Here is a 13,482-nt window from a genome sequence, read left to right as displayed (position 1 = left end):
CCGGCACGATTCCCTACGTGTGTTGTGCTCTTCGCAAACAGCGATAAGCAACCGGCTCCTTTTCCGCTGGTTGTTTTGGCATCCAAACACGACGCAATGATGCCCAGATGACTTCTTCTACTTTGGATCCGTGTGAACGGGCACATTTCCGCACTTTGGAGCCCTAGAGCTGGCGCTTGCCATGTCTACTGGTCGCCGGCGAACACGCTTTGGCAGCCCAGTACAAAATAGCGCCGGTCGACTGGGCAACCCGGGTGCGAGAGTATGCGTTCGGTTAGTCTGGGTGCGAGACTAGCGTGTTCTGGTCTATAGGCCGTGAAAGTTGCGAATAGCCTAATTTGCTGAGGCGAACACTTCTACGCCGACAAACGTCTCTGGCTTCAAATGTAGAGCTCTCTCTCTCTCTCTCTCGTAATGTATAACACTTGGCGCAGTAGGTGGGAGCTCAAGACTCGCTAGCGCCTCGTGATGCGGCAACGACGGCTGCGCTGATGACGCGACGCTGCCATCGCCGCCTGCCACCGGCTGCTAAGCGACTCGCGCGTTCGCGGCGAGGATACTTCGTACGTCGCCTCATTAGTTCGGAATCGATTCAATGAGGCGCTCGCAATCCTTGGCGCCGCATGGCGCAACGATTACGGCTGCCTCTTTGAGTGTATGCGCGTCGAGCTGAACAGACAAGAGACAGCGAAGAAGCTGCAGCCTTTTCCCGTTTCGATACTTCTTGTTTCGCACCAAATCCTTTTAATTATATACACCGACTGGCGACGTAATGCCCCTTCTTTCCGGGTATCCTCTTGCTGCGGGAAAGAAAAAAAACAAAACGGTTCATGCTGCTTGCTCTTCACGTATACCTTCGACACAAATGCTGCTGTTGTTATGCTTGTGGCTCTGCTGCACAGCTTACGCTTCAATCACAGTGTTCGGTAGGAAGAGCGCCGTACGTGTGCTGATTATATTCACTGATCGTCGCGGTAGATAGAGTTATGTTGTAACAGGCAACCTATAGATTAAAATAATGGTGCGTGTGGATTTACCGACGATTACGCATGTTTTACTTTAGTCTTTTTGACCTGTAATCTTGTTCTTTCTTTCCTGTTTCCTTGTTCATATACCTTCCATTTATATGTCTCTGTCCTTTCCTTCATGAAAAGTAGGCCGGCGTTGTGCTCTTTCTGGGGGCAGTTTTGTTGCCGTTCTTTCTGCACTAGTGGCACCTACCCACTGTGGAGGCGACCTATCAGCACAGCTGTTCCATGTTTTGTACTTCAGAGTGTCTGCCTGCGAGTAGTCTCACGAAAATGACTTCACAGTAGTCCATAATTACTGCGACCCTTTTTAATGTCGATGTGTTGAATTATATATGACTTTTGCCTAGAATCAAAGCTTTCCATATAGCATACCTTAAGCCTCGTTCGCTTCGCGTACTCTGACACGAGGCTTAACCGTCAGGCCCGGAATCCTCCAGCACATCGTCTGCTGAAGGGTTCCGGGTCATCATCTGCTGGAGGGTTCCGGATTTCATTTTTAGCACTTCGGGATTCCTTAACACATGCGCCCAAATCTAGCTACGGTACACGGGTGTTCGTGCATCCTGCTTCTGCGAGAATCTGAGGCTCGAGCTACTTGCCTGAGGACAAAAACATACCGGAGCAAATATTCGCAAAAAGTATGCATGTGCACGCTGCAGCAAAAATTCGAAGACCGTTCAGCACATCCTCATGGAATGCGAAGGGATTCACCCAGTGAGACCCCAACCGTAAGTAACCTAAACCTTCCAGAAGCGCTGGTATTTAAAGCGGACGGAAGCATCAACCGGTCAGCAGTCGAGATAAGCGAGAGATGTTTAGAGTAATTGATACGATCGCATCCGTTACAGGTATAGGTAGTGGTACTGACCTTTTCGCAGAGTAGTTTGCTCTGGAGAAACGAGATGGCGCTTTCGGCGGCGCGCCGCGCGTTGCCTCAGCGAGCGCGCACGAATACGAAACCACTAGCGCTTCTAACTTGCCTCTGTGCGATCAGCTGTTGCAAATGCAACTGAGTTTTCCATAACGCACTGTGCTTCAATCATGCTGGATTTAATCATGTGGGTTGAAGAGGTCTGCAGTAGTCGGTTGCACAAATGGTGACTGACGTACTAAGGAATGCAATTAATCTGTGTGGTTAAGTTCGCGGACGGCTGCTGCAACTGTCCGTACGTGTTACTGACACTCCGAGATGTACGGCTTTCCTCGAGGATGCAGAAATGTGCTCTTCCGCTAGATTGTAACGCTAACCTCCAAAGAAAGTCCTTCAGCCTCGGAATTCCAGCAAGAATGAGTACCACTCGTTAAACAATGACAAAGGGAGTAGCGCCGCGTCCGGTCATAGTAATTTTCGCTCACAGTTTCAATAAACATCTAACCCAATTGGCAGTCGCCACGTGATCAAACATGGCAGCGCCCGCGGGATCGCCGCGAAAAGGGTCAATACAATTGGTAGATGGAGAAGTTTTGAGGAAGAGAAAAAGGATTAAGGAAATGTATTCAAAAATGCTAGAATGAAAAGTGCGTACAGCATGCATACCTCATTAACTCAAGCAGGCTAGGTGACTCTTCGTCGCGCCCCGTTTCAGAGGGAATGCCAGTAATCATCAGCAACATCATCATCAACATCATGATCATCAGCAACATCATCAATATGTATGGGCAAAAAGGCACAGCAGACGCGAAAAGCTGTGTATATTTCCCTTTGTTATACCACGTTGTTTTTTCTTTTTACTCCTCTTCGTCTTTTGATGCCTTCCTGCTAGCATCATCACCATTATCATCATCAGCCTATATTTATGTGCACCGCCCCAGGAAGAAGGCCTCTCCCAGCGATTTCCAGCTGTCTTGCGCTAGCTGATTCCGAGTTCTGCTTGCAAATTTCCTAATTTCATTACACGCGCCGTCCGAAGGACCAGAATAAAGTTTTACCATACCATACCATCTAAATCTCTGCCGTCATCGACTGCGCTTCCCTTCCCTTGGCACCCATTCTGTAACGCTAATGGTCCACCCATTATCTTTCCTATATGTAGGCCGTTACGTGTCCTGGTCAGTTCCATTTCTTCCCGTTATTGTCAGCTGGAATATCGGCTACCCCCTGCTTTCTAACCTACAACGCTGAGCGCCTGTCTCTCATAGCGTTGCGGCTAACATTTTTCGTTCCATCGCCCGTTGCATCGCCTGTTAGTATACACGTTTCAATTCATTGCAATGAGACAGCTTCCAACATCGGAATGTAGCAAGAGCAGAGGAGGATCGAAAGTCTGTTTAGCAACTTTTAGAATAGCTTCGAACTGCATGCGTTCATAATTTGCCAGCGCTGATAGGTCACTCGCAAATTTCGCGTCAAATAGGCTTGCTTCGTCCTACACACTTAGGGTTAATTGCGCACATTTTGAGGAGTTGTGGTCCTTCTCTGTGTAAACGCTGACAGTTTGGAACGTATACAGTGCGTGAGTACAAACGTGTACTTTTTTTTTTTGTGAGGAGTGCGTATACAGTGCCCACGGAAAGAAACGCGACAGAGAAACGTCAATTATAGAATTGATTAAGGCTTGTGTTGGGGCTAGTTATGGAATAGCATAATTAGAATAGAGCGCTGCAGAGCTAACACACTGTATAGGCACACAACATAAACGCGAGCTCAGTCGAGGAAGCACTTCCAACAACTATACTAGGCTGCCAGCAAGAATATGGAGCATGTGCGCTCCAGATGGTCGGTTAGAATAAGTGGAGCTGTAGCTGGGCTGACTGATGAAGTCACACCTGTCAAGCATAGTTCACGCTCTCATTTCAGTCGTACTTTTGTCTACGTGTTTTCTTTTCTTTCTTTTTTTTTTGCTTTTCTCCTTTTAGATACTGCCTATATTTCATGTGCTATACGCGTAGTTCATTGCGCACGTGCTTTTCTGTTCATGATTTCACTTCCCATGTGCTATTTTCTAATCAATCCTTATAAAAGCGCTTCCTCAGCTGTACTCTTGTTTATGTTGTGTGTCTGTCTTACCTCTGCAGCATTGTATTCTAATTATCCAAGTACAACGATCCATATGCGCAATGTCAGTTGAACATACTGATCCTCCTCCTTCGCAATCATTCGAGAGCACCACGTTATGACGCTACGAATCTGGTCACTAAAGACGATGCAGACTCTGATCTAAGCGTACGACCCAAAATTGTACGCCGACATCACAAGAACTGTAGACGGTGGGAACGAAATTGTGCACGTTAAGTCAACCCCGAATGAACGTGTTTCATTCCGTGAGCAGCGCACAGGCTATACGGCGTGGGCATTTTTTATACTTTTTTTTAATGCACTACTGTGCACGCTAATGCAAGGAACGCTATCAAACACAGAGACGTCCTTTCGGAGCGGTTAGGTGAAACAAAGCCCACTCGCTTTACAGCTCCGTCCGTGTTGTCATTCGAGGCACCCCTTGCGCATTCCTTGTGACCGTGACGAGTCACGTCGCATAACCACCAATTTCCCAGCTTAACCGGTGCGCAACTCTTCCCTGCTAAACCGCACATAAACGCTGCATATTCATGAACACGTGCGCGCGCTGGCATATTCGCGCGCGAACGAAAGCGGACCCAGTGGGCGCTCGCTGGCAAGCAGGCAGGCGGGCACTTAGGCAGGCAGGCAGGCAGCAGCAGCAGCAGCAGCAGCAGCAGCAGTTCAGCTTCGAACACAAAAACTAAACCAAACAGGAGTGTCGGCTTGGAAGCCCATTTTTCTAACGGCCTGAAATGAAGCAAGATAAAAATACGGACGACGGTGAGTTGACTAGCAGAACGAGGCCGCGCCGTTGTCATTACGGCTGCGCGAGTGCCGTCTGGTCGTCCGCTGACAATGCAACCGGCAGTCGGTCGCACTGCGTGTCAGGGTGGCGTGATGCAGTTCGGAGAGAGAGAGAGAGAGAGAGAGAGAGAGATGCACAGAGCTATGGGACTAAGCCTTCATAAGTTAGCGCTGAATAACATAAAGCAAAACTACGAGGAGTGAGGGAGAGTTGAGTGGGAGCAAGAGTGAGGCAGAGAGAGAGAGAGAGAGAGAGAGAGATGCAGAGAGCTATGGGACTAAGCCTTCATAAGTTATCGCTGAATAACATAAAGCAAAGCTACAAGGAGTGAGAGAGAGTTGAGTGGGAAGTCAGAGGGAGGAAGAGAGAGAGAGGACAAAAGAAGATGAAAGCACGCCTAACCACTTAGGACGACTGCCGTGCGAGCCTAAAACAAAGCCATCACAATCCAGCCGCGCTGAAGACGCGCTTTCCCTTCGGCGTCGACAAAGAACTCGCTCGGCGAGCATCCGGAGTCGCCTAGCTGTTACCCGACTGTCACACGTGGCGCCGCGGTCTATAGCAACCTCCTGCATCTTCTGTTCATATTTGCTTCCTGCATTTTCATTAGAAACCAAACTTCAGCATGTATGCGACTCATAGCGCAGTATTAATTTCTTCCTGGTGTTCACGGAGCGTCGAGGAAACGTTAAACGAGATAGAGAAAGAGAGAGAGAGAGAACGAACGAACGAAGCCGTAAAATACCTATAATGTATCGGCAGCATCTGGCTTAGCGTGCTCATGACGCTAAGAATAAAACGGTAAGAAGTTAACCGAGCACGGTGGAAAAGCGAATGGCGTAATTAAAGTTTCCAAACTGACCGGACTATTTTGGGCGGTTCCTGGTTGATCCAGTGCGCGGCCACGCGCTTGTCGGATGAGTGCCGTAAAATCTGAACAGAGACGTCCTGGCTCCTGGTTAAGATAGTACACGACAACCGTGTTGGCGGCTTCGCTGATCCTGCACTGCAATTTCGAGCTACATCAAAACACTACTAGGCCACCGTCCCTTTTCGCTACGAACTATAATCATCCAAGTTTAGAACAATGGAATCGCCTTGTTATCGGACCTTCTTTGTTTTATAGCTTTCATGTTAGTGTAGGAGAGCGAATAGTTTAGTTTTCCCGGACCAAACAAGTGATTTTGAGAGTTTCCGTGGGCCCAAATGGTTGCTTTGGCGGCGAATTATATACAACTGAAACGAGGCCCGTCGACTTCCAAGTACGCCTTGACCGCTTTCAATGCTTGATGGGGCGTTGACCTCATGTTGTATACATACGCCTAAAGCGATTTGGAGGGTCCTCTTGAGGAGTTTATTATCAATTATTAGCATATCTTTAACGTTCATCGCACACTTCGCAAGCCATTTTCATAACTTTAATACATGTATATGTTTTGCGCACGTTTACGGCGACTTATTTTGGCCCATATATACGTTCACTCTTCTTAATAGAACACATTATAGAAGATATCATGCTAGTTAATTCTTGGCGCTCTTTTGGCATCACAGGCCCTTGCTTCATAAAACTCCATATATCGTCGTCGTCATCATCATCATAATAAAGAACTGTAAATTTGTAGTATTCTACATGGCCCGCGTTAAACAATAGAAGTTATTTGAACTCTCTAGCTGGCACACGACACTCATTTCTTCTAGTAAAGTTTAAAGTTGTACTAGTCGCTTTCTCTCATTATGAAGCATGATTGCAGCGCTATAAGGAAGACGAAGACATAAACACGGGCGACCTAAGATCGACCTAAGAAAAAGAAAAAAAATCATATTTAGGTATTTATTCTTTTTCGACCCACAGCCGCCCGATTCATGGCCAATCCCCCGTAGTGGCTTGTGCTATACCTACAGGCACCAAACCAAACCAAACCAAACCTAAGATGGGCGCTGGACATCAACTAGCTTTACGCGTCACCAATGCTCGCATGCTTGAAACTCGCATCGAAATTGTACAGTGCACCTCATATCTTGCAAATCGACCATCACGCGCTCGCACCACGCTTTGTCTTGTCGAAGTAATTAATTTCGAGCAAGTAATCGGGATCTCGAGTAAAGACATTTATTACTTGGCCAATGGGATTCTTGGTGCGTGCGCGTGATGATCGATTTGGAAGACACGGCATGCATACAGACGCCGTCACGACTACCAAGAGTGCTGTAGAGTTGGGTTGTAGCCAAAGGAAAGCGTTAAATGACGTAAGCGCGAAAGAAATAAAATATTCAAGGTGCGTTAATATAGTGATTAGTATGGCATTTCCTGAGCTCTTGAGCTGCAGGAGTATCTCTCGTACCTTGAATATGCCCTCAAATGCGTGTTTGTGTGTGTGTGTGTGTGTGTGTGTGGGAGGGTGTGTGTGTGTGTGTGTGTGTGTGTGTGTGTGTGTGTGTGTGTGTGTGTGTGTGTGGGTGGGTGGGTGGGTGGGTGGGTGTGTGTGTTTTCGTTCAGCAGAACAGCGCTTCTACCGCTCAAGAAAGAAGCGATGGTATGCGCACTTTTCAGTTTTGATGTGAGCTTGCATTTCATGCGTGTAAGCAATGGTTGAGAGCTAGTCGCTGTTCAGCGCCTGTCCTGCGCAGCTTGTGTATTTTTGTCTTCGGTTTCCTTAGTGCTTTAACCATGGTTCGCAATGATTACCTTTAAATTTTTTTTTTCGTCGTAATTGCGTGTCCGGAAGCTGCGCCTCAAAACGCCGTTAAATTGGCCGTACCGTCTTCCCGCGTTTCTATGTGACAGTGTGCTCCATTTCGACAACTCCGCGCGTATAGCAGTGAAAGCTACAGGTCGCGTCAGCCAAGCAGAAAGGAGAACCTGAAGTGCTCCCCCAATGTCCGTCTCTGATCACCGTTTGCGTTATATACGCCGACTGAATGGGAAGCCTACACGGAAGGATCAGTGACGCGCAGTGGGCCATCCATACTTCTTTATGTATACGTTACGCAGTCGCATACTTGCGAACTTGCACGAAAATATATATTATGAACGACGGTTAGTGATGAATGACGGTCACGGTTAACGGTCACTGACATAACTGCAAGCACGATAGTTCTCTTGGTGACGATCATTATTCGTCTGGTCATATACGATTGTCGTATTGACGATTTATTGGTTTAATAAATACTCGTAATAAAAATCGTCATATTTTACGATTTTCCATTTTCACATAGATTATAACAAAGCCAATTAAAAAAAAAGAAACAGTCGCGGAGTGATTTTTGTTGCCTGATTTTTTTCGAACCATTGAACCATTGGATCTACCTGCGCGACAGAGACATCAAATTATCGAACCAATGTATAACGGCAACCGAATCTTCGACAGCCGTTACGTGAATATTTCATTAAAGAACTTCACAAAACTTTTCTTGCTTGTCTGCAGCGCAGATCATTGTTGCTGGGTGATGAGTTGTAAGTTTTATTGTATTAAAAAAAAATCACCTGTGACAGATAGCATAATTCTTGTCTTGCGCTTTATTATTTGAAGAGCGGACATTACTAGCCCTTTAATGTGGCACGACAGGCGTTTCACGCGCGGGTGCTGCTGGACGAGTGCCCACCCACGCGCGCAGGTATAGTGCGTGCGCCATTCCGCACCGTATAAGGCCGGTCTGCTTTTGTTTTCCCCAAATGTAATCTTCGCGCTGTCTGACGGGATAGTTTCGCGAGCGTTCTTGAAAATGGTTCCCTATTGCGTGGCTGACAAAATGTGTCCCAACATCTCTGAGACATAGTTTTTGTTGTCAGGAGACAGAAGGGTGAGAACGTTCTGTCTGGCCGCACCGTATATATGATAGCTCATAGGCGATGGCTGCTCCCAACAACTCTGAGATCTAGCTTTTGTTGTTAGGGGACAGAAGGGTGAGAACGTTCTGTCTGGCCGCACCGTATATATAACAGCGCATATAGGCGATGGCTGCGATCTCCCGCGGTTGTGTGGCGTGGTCCCGCGTCTGTGGTCCAGGAGCCTGTCCTTTTCCTGTCCCCCTTTTCTCCGTGGCTGCTGCCTTGGCCAGCCTTCCTGTCTTTACTCCGTCCTCTTCTTACGTCTTCCAGAGTGCAAGACTGTTGTTCTCCCAACATCCGGAGCTAACTCGTGGAATCGTTAGGCTTTCCGTCTCTTTGACGAGAGAAAACGTGATCGGCACTGATTGCCGATGCTTCGGAGAGAAACGAGAGCGTCAGTCAGCTCGGCTGACGCTCGAGACGTACCGTTTTCTTAAACAGGTTCTGCCGAGGCTACAGTCGTGACCGTGGCGACACTGTTCGCTTCTCGGAGATAGAGAGAAGCCAGCCGGCATCATAGCCAGAGACCCCGGTAGACGCTTCGTCGCAGACAGATTTCGCCCCCGGCTCGTGGCGTCTGCCTGCTCGGGGAGACGAGGCCTGACCCGGGCGGACGGGTCGGCAGTGTTCTTCCGTGAACGAGTCTGCGGGGCCACAGTACGCCTATGCAGCCGAGGGCCTTGCTTCCACGAGCGCAGTAGTGACCGAGGAAGAAAGACGAGAGATCGCCAGTCGGCCGCGTTGCAGCGACGCAACCCTGCATCGCAGAACGTCTCCCCCTCTTCCCGAAAGCTGCTTCTAAAGAAGAAACCGTTCCAGGAGAAACAAACTACCGGCCGCTAGGTGGAACTAGTCTTAACTAATAGTCGAACGCGATTGTAGAGCATCTTTCTCGGAGACCCGCGTTCCATGGCCGCGGGGTCTTGGTGGCACTTAACTGTGAGGCAAGACGCAGTGTCATTTATTCCCTCCACACCCACACCTCGCGATGAACGCGTTAAAGCTTATACACACTCTCCTTCCCCGCCATTTTGTTTTCTTCTGTAGTGAATATTTTCTTTCCTCACGGCTTCCCTCTTGAGTCTGTCTCGGGAGAAGAAGAGAGAGAGCCGCTGCGGTCCGTAATGAAACACGATTAGGTCTCGCTCTGAGCATTCGAGTCAAGACGTGCTCGTACTTGAGACGCAGAACAGGGGGTTGGGGAATGGGGGTGGCGGTGCAGAACAACCACTGTAGGTGGCTTTGGCAGAGCCAGCAACCACGACGCCGCAGACGACGACGCTGGCAAGCAGACACACGCTGCGTACAGCAACAGTAGAAATGCCTCGCGAATCGCCGCCTTTGGCTGCCGCTTCTGCGCTGCAGCTTGCTTTTATGTCGACCCTGCCCCGCCGGTTGAAGACGCCGCGGAGGGGGCGCGGAACGACGCCCTTCCTCGGCCGGGCCCGTTCCTCTTCAGCAGTGCCTCTCCTCCTTGCCGCTGTCGTGCGGGGCTTCGTTCGCACCGGGGAGCCGTGATCGGGGCCCGGAAAAGCAAACAGAGAGACGCGCGAGGCAGCCCGGAGAAAAGAAAATCGACCGAGGGGTTTGCACTTGGCGCCCCAGTCACCGTCCCACGCCGAGCAGCTATAAGCTGCGCCGGGCGCGTCTCGGGGATGTACGACCGAGATCGCGGGACTCTGGTGGGCGCCTGGAGCTTGTGGAATAGAAAAATGCTACGACTGCGTGGAAGCGCACCGCGTCGAAATGTTGATAGGATATCGTAGTGGGGGAGACTAAAGATAAATAAAGAAAACGAAAATGGGCAAGTACTGTAGCGCTGTGCAGCATAGATGCTTTCAAACAAAATTTACGCCTGCATACTATATCGCGCTTGTGGACTGTCTATGCTGTCTGGAACTCAATTCAGCTGCCGGACGACACAGGCACGCACGCACGCACGCACACACACACACACACACACACACAGATATATATATATATATATATATATATATATATATATATATATATATATATATATATATATATATATATATATATATATATATATATATATAGCATACGACTCGACGCGGATTGCATCCGCGACGCTTTTGTAGACGTGCAGGACGTTCAGGTAGGTGGTGTTGGTTCCTGCGTGTCAAACTCACGGAATTCACTTTTCGAGACCTGCATCACTGGCTAGATACCTCTGGTTTCCTTTTTAAACGTCCAAAGCAACAGCATTTGTTTTCAGCTAATGTTCGCTTCGTGGGATCATGAACAAAAGGCACACTGCAGACTCGAATATACCGTACTTCTGCCGTCTTTTGTTTCGCACTGCTGCGCCAGCTTTAGGCATGTAGCATGCAAACTCAAGTCACATTTCTTTTGTGGAACTCGCATTGCAGAGCAAGGTCAGCAGGGAATTGCAGACAGCAGTGGCGCCAGACCAGGAGTGTGCGCGGCGGACGGGCACCGACGGGGTTCCAGGACCCCGTTCGGAGGAAGATGGCGCAACCGCAAGATTACGGGTCATAAAAGAAAGCACCGGAGACGGACGCCTTTGGTATAGGAACCAGGCAGTTTACTGCGCGTAGCCTTACGTCGTTCTTCTCTCTCTCTCTCTCTCTCTCTCTACGACCGATCTACTAGAGAGGCACAAGCTGTTCTGGCTGCTGGCGTCTTCGAAACGTGCCCTGGTGCCAATTATACTGTGCCGTCTGTACAAGCGTGTTCTTTCAGGTCGTAAAAGTGCGTCGGGCGGGACGCTCGGATTTGCGGGATGGCGCTTATTTGCGTACATCTGTGCGGGATAATTTTGTGCCAGCTCACCAACGTCTCCGAGAAACATGTCTCTTAGCACACGTCTCCGACGGTGCTTGCCGCAATAGCGCAGGCGGCTTTCGTCGGCGCTTTTAACCGTCTACGTAGGAGCGAGGTGATGCCAGCCGCAGTGCTGGAACAGCTACATTTGACGGCTTATGTGCTGCAAGTCGCGTCAGGTGCATCGAGCAAAGCACGTACAGTCGACCACGAAAGTCTACTGTATGCCGAATTTGCGAAAAGGCTCGATACCCGCGAAGTGTGGGCACATTGCTTTCAATGAAAGAAGTACTGACTTAATATTACCGACATCAGTTTTTGTTTCTTTTTTTAAAGACCCTTAGGCTGTATTAAGTCAATTAGCTGCACAGCACTACGGCACCTCTCACAGCACCAGAGTTGCCTTTGGGACGTTGAACCGAATCGATCGATCGATCGATCGATCGATCGATCAATCAATCAATCAATCAATCAATCAATCAATCAATCAATCAATCAATCAATCAATCAATCAATCAATCAATCAATCAATCAAATTATACTTGTTTCTGCGCACTAGCATATGTTTCAATATATGATATATGATATATGTTCCAATATATGACCAATCCTCCAGGAGGCGTGACGTCATGAAGCACTGGCTCGCTCCGTTTCCTGCGATCGCCAGGCTGCCCCACGCAAGCGCAGCCAGAAGAAACGTGCGCAGCGCTCTCCTCTACTCCTTTAGGAGCAACGTCACCACGCCTAGCCTTATTTCTACATGACGTCAGCAAATTTCGCACCGTGTCATGACGCCAGAATAAAGTCGATGACACCAGGTCCGCCATGTCTAAAAGACTTTAGTTTGACATTAAAATATACGGATTTTCGTACCCTCGCACTTGACAAATGTGATCGTTCTATGCGCAAGCATCGTGTGGTGGAGCTTCTACACCCTCGAAAATATATCCCAGTGTACTACACCGTGATCAGTACACCTTTAAATTAAGGGTGTGCGAATATACGAAATTTTGAATACGAATCGAACAGTCCTTGCTTTTCCATTCGAAATCGATTCGAGAATCAGTTTTTTCAAGACTGTCGAGTATTCATTTCTGCTTTAAGATATGGAATAACAGCATTTATTGGAAGTCTCCAGCAGCGAAGTCGATCTAAGTGAGGATTGTTCCGAATGATTGTTCTCCAGGAGAGCCGATATTATAAAGCAGCTGCTTATAATTCACAGCCTTCTCAGTTGAACTGACGTCCTGTTCTGAAAAGCATGTATGCATGTGAAACAATGTAAAAAAAGCCTCACTTTTTTTATCAGGCAAACGCCCCAGAAACTTGGTTATTTCGCTGTATATATGGGATATTATTCGATATTCGAAGGGCACTTTTTTCTCGAATATTCGTCTGCGATTGGATTCGGAAATTTCTCTATTTGAGCCACCCGTACTTTAAGTACCTCACTGCGCAGTTGCCTTTGAAGTCTGCTCAGCGATCCACTTAGAATCGGCATGCTCTAACAGAGCAGAAATACACCTTTACCGTGCGCGAAACCCGTGTCCCGGAAAGTTTCGTGGCCTACTGTACATCGTCGCCGTGTGACCTTTGCCTTAATCAGCATGTATGGTGTCCCAGTGAACACTCAGCTGTGAAAGCTCATAGTCTGGCTGCGTGTAAATTCGATGAGATATGCGTGTTTCATATTGGTGCTTAATAGACACGTGTTATAGGCTGTAAGGAACGGAGCTTTCAGGTTCAAGTCTAACATCGCCGGAGAAAGGGGAAGATTATAGCGTTCTGTAGAATATTGTTTATCCTCCTTCACTTGTGCCCTGTGGGTATTTGCTGTCAATTTCTTGTTAGACAGGAGTTTTGTTCCAGGAGTCCTCGTTTCCTAGTTCTTTTAGCGGAACAGAGAGGGATGCGTTATTACTATACGGAGTGATCAAAGTTTTCTGGAATTTTTAAATATCACCTGTGGCAGTCAGCATTATTCTTGTCCTTCAACTGGATTGTTCGAAGA

General features: G+C 48.2%; 1 long non-coding RNA gene across 1 annotated transcript; it reads left to right on the top strand.

Annotated features, from left to right (window-relative positions):
• Positions 1-11,061: 11,061 nt before the first annotated feature.
• On the top strand, positions 11,062-12,343 carry LOC135908401 (uncharacterized). Its single transcript, XR_010566313.1, has 2 exons — positions 11,062-11,214; positions 12,088-12,343. It is a non-coding gene; the product is annotated as an uncharacterized lncRNA (long non-coding RNA).
• The last annotated feature ends 1,139 nt before the right edge of the window (positions 12,344-13,482 follow it).

The sequence above is a fragment of the Dermacentor albipictus genome, chromosome 5, assembly GCF_038994185.2.
Source record: "Dermacentor albipictus isolate Rhodes 1998 colony chromosome 5, USDA_Dalb.pri_finalv2, whole genome shotgun sequence".
Classification (NCBI taxonomy): domain Eukaryota; kingdom Metazoa; phylum Arthropoda; class Arachnida; order Ixodida; family Ixodidae; genus Dermacentor; species Dermacentor albipictus.
This window is presented reverse-complemented; position numbering and strand designations above follow the sequence as displayed.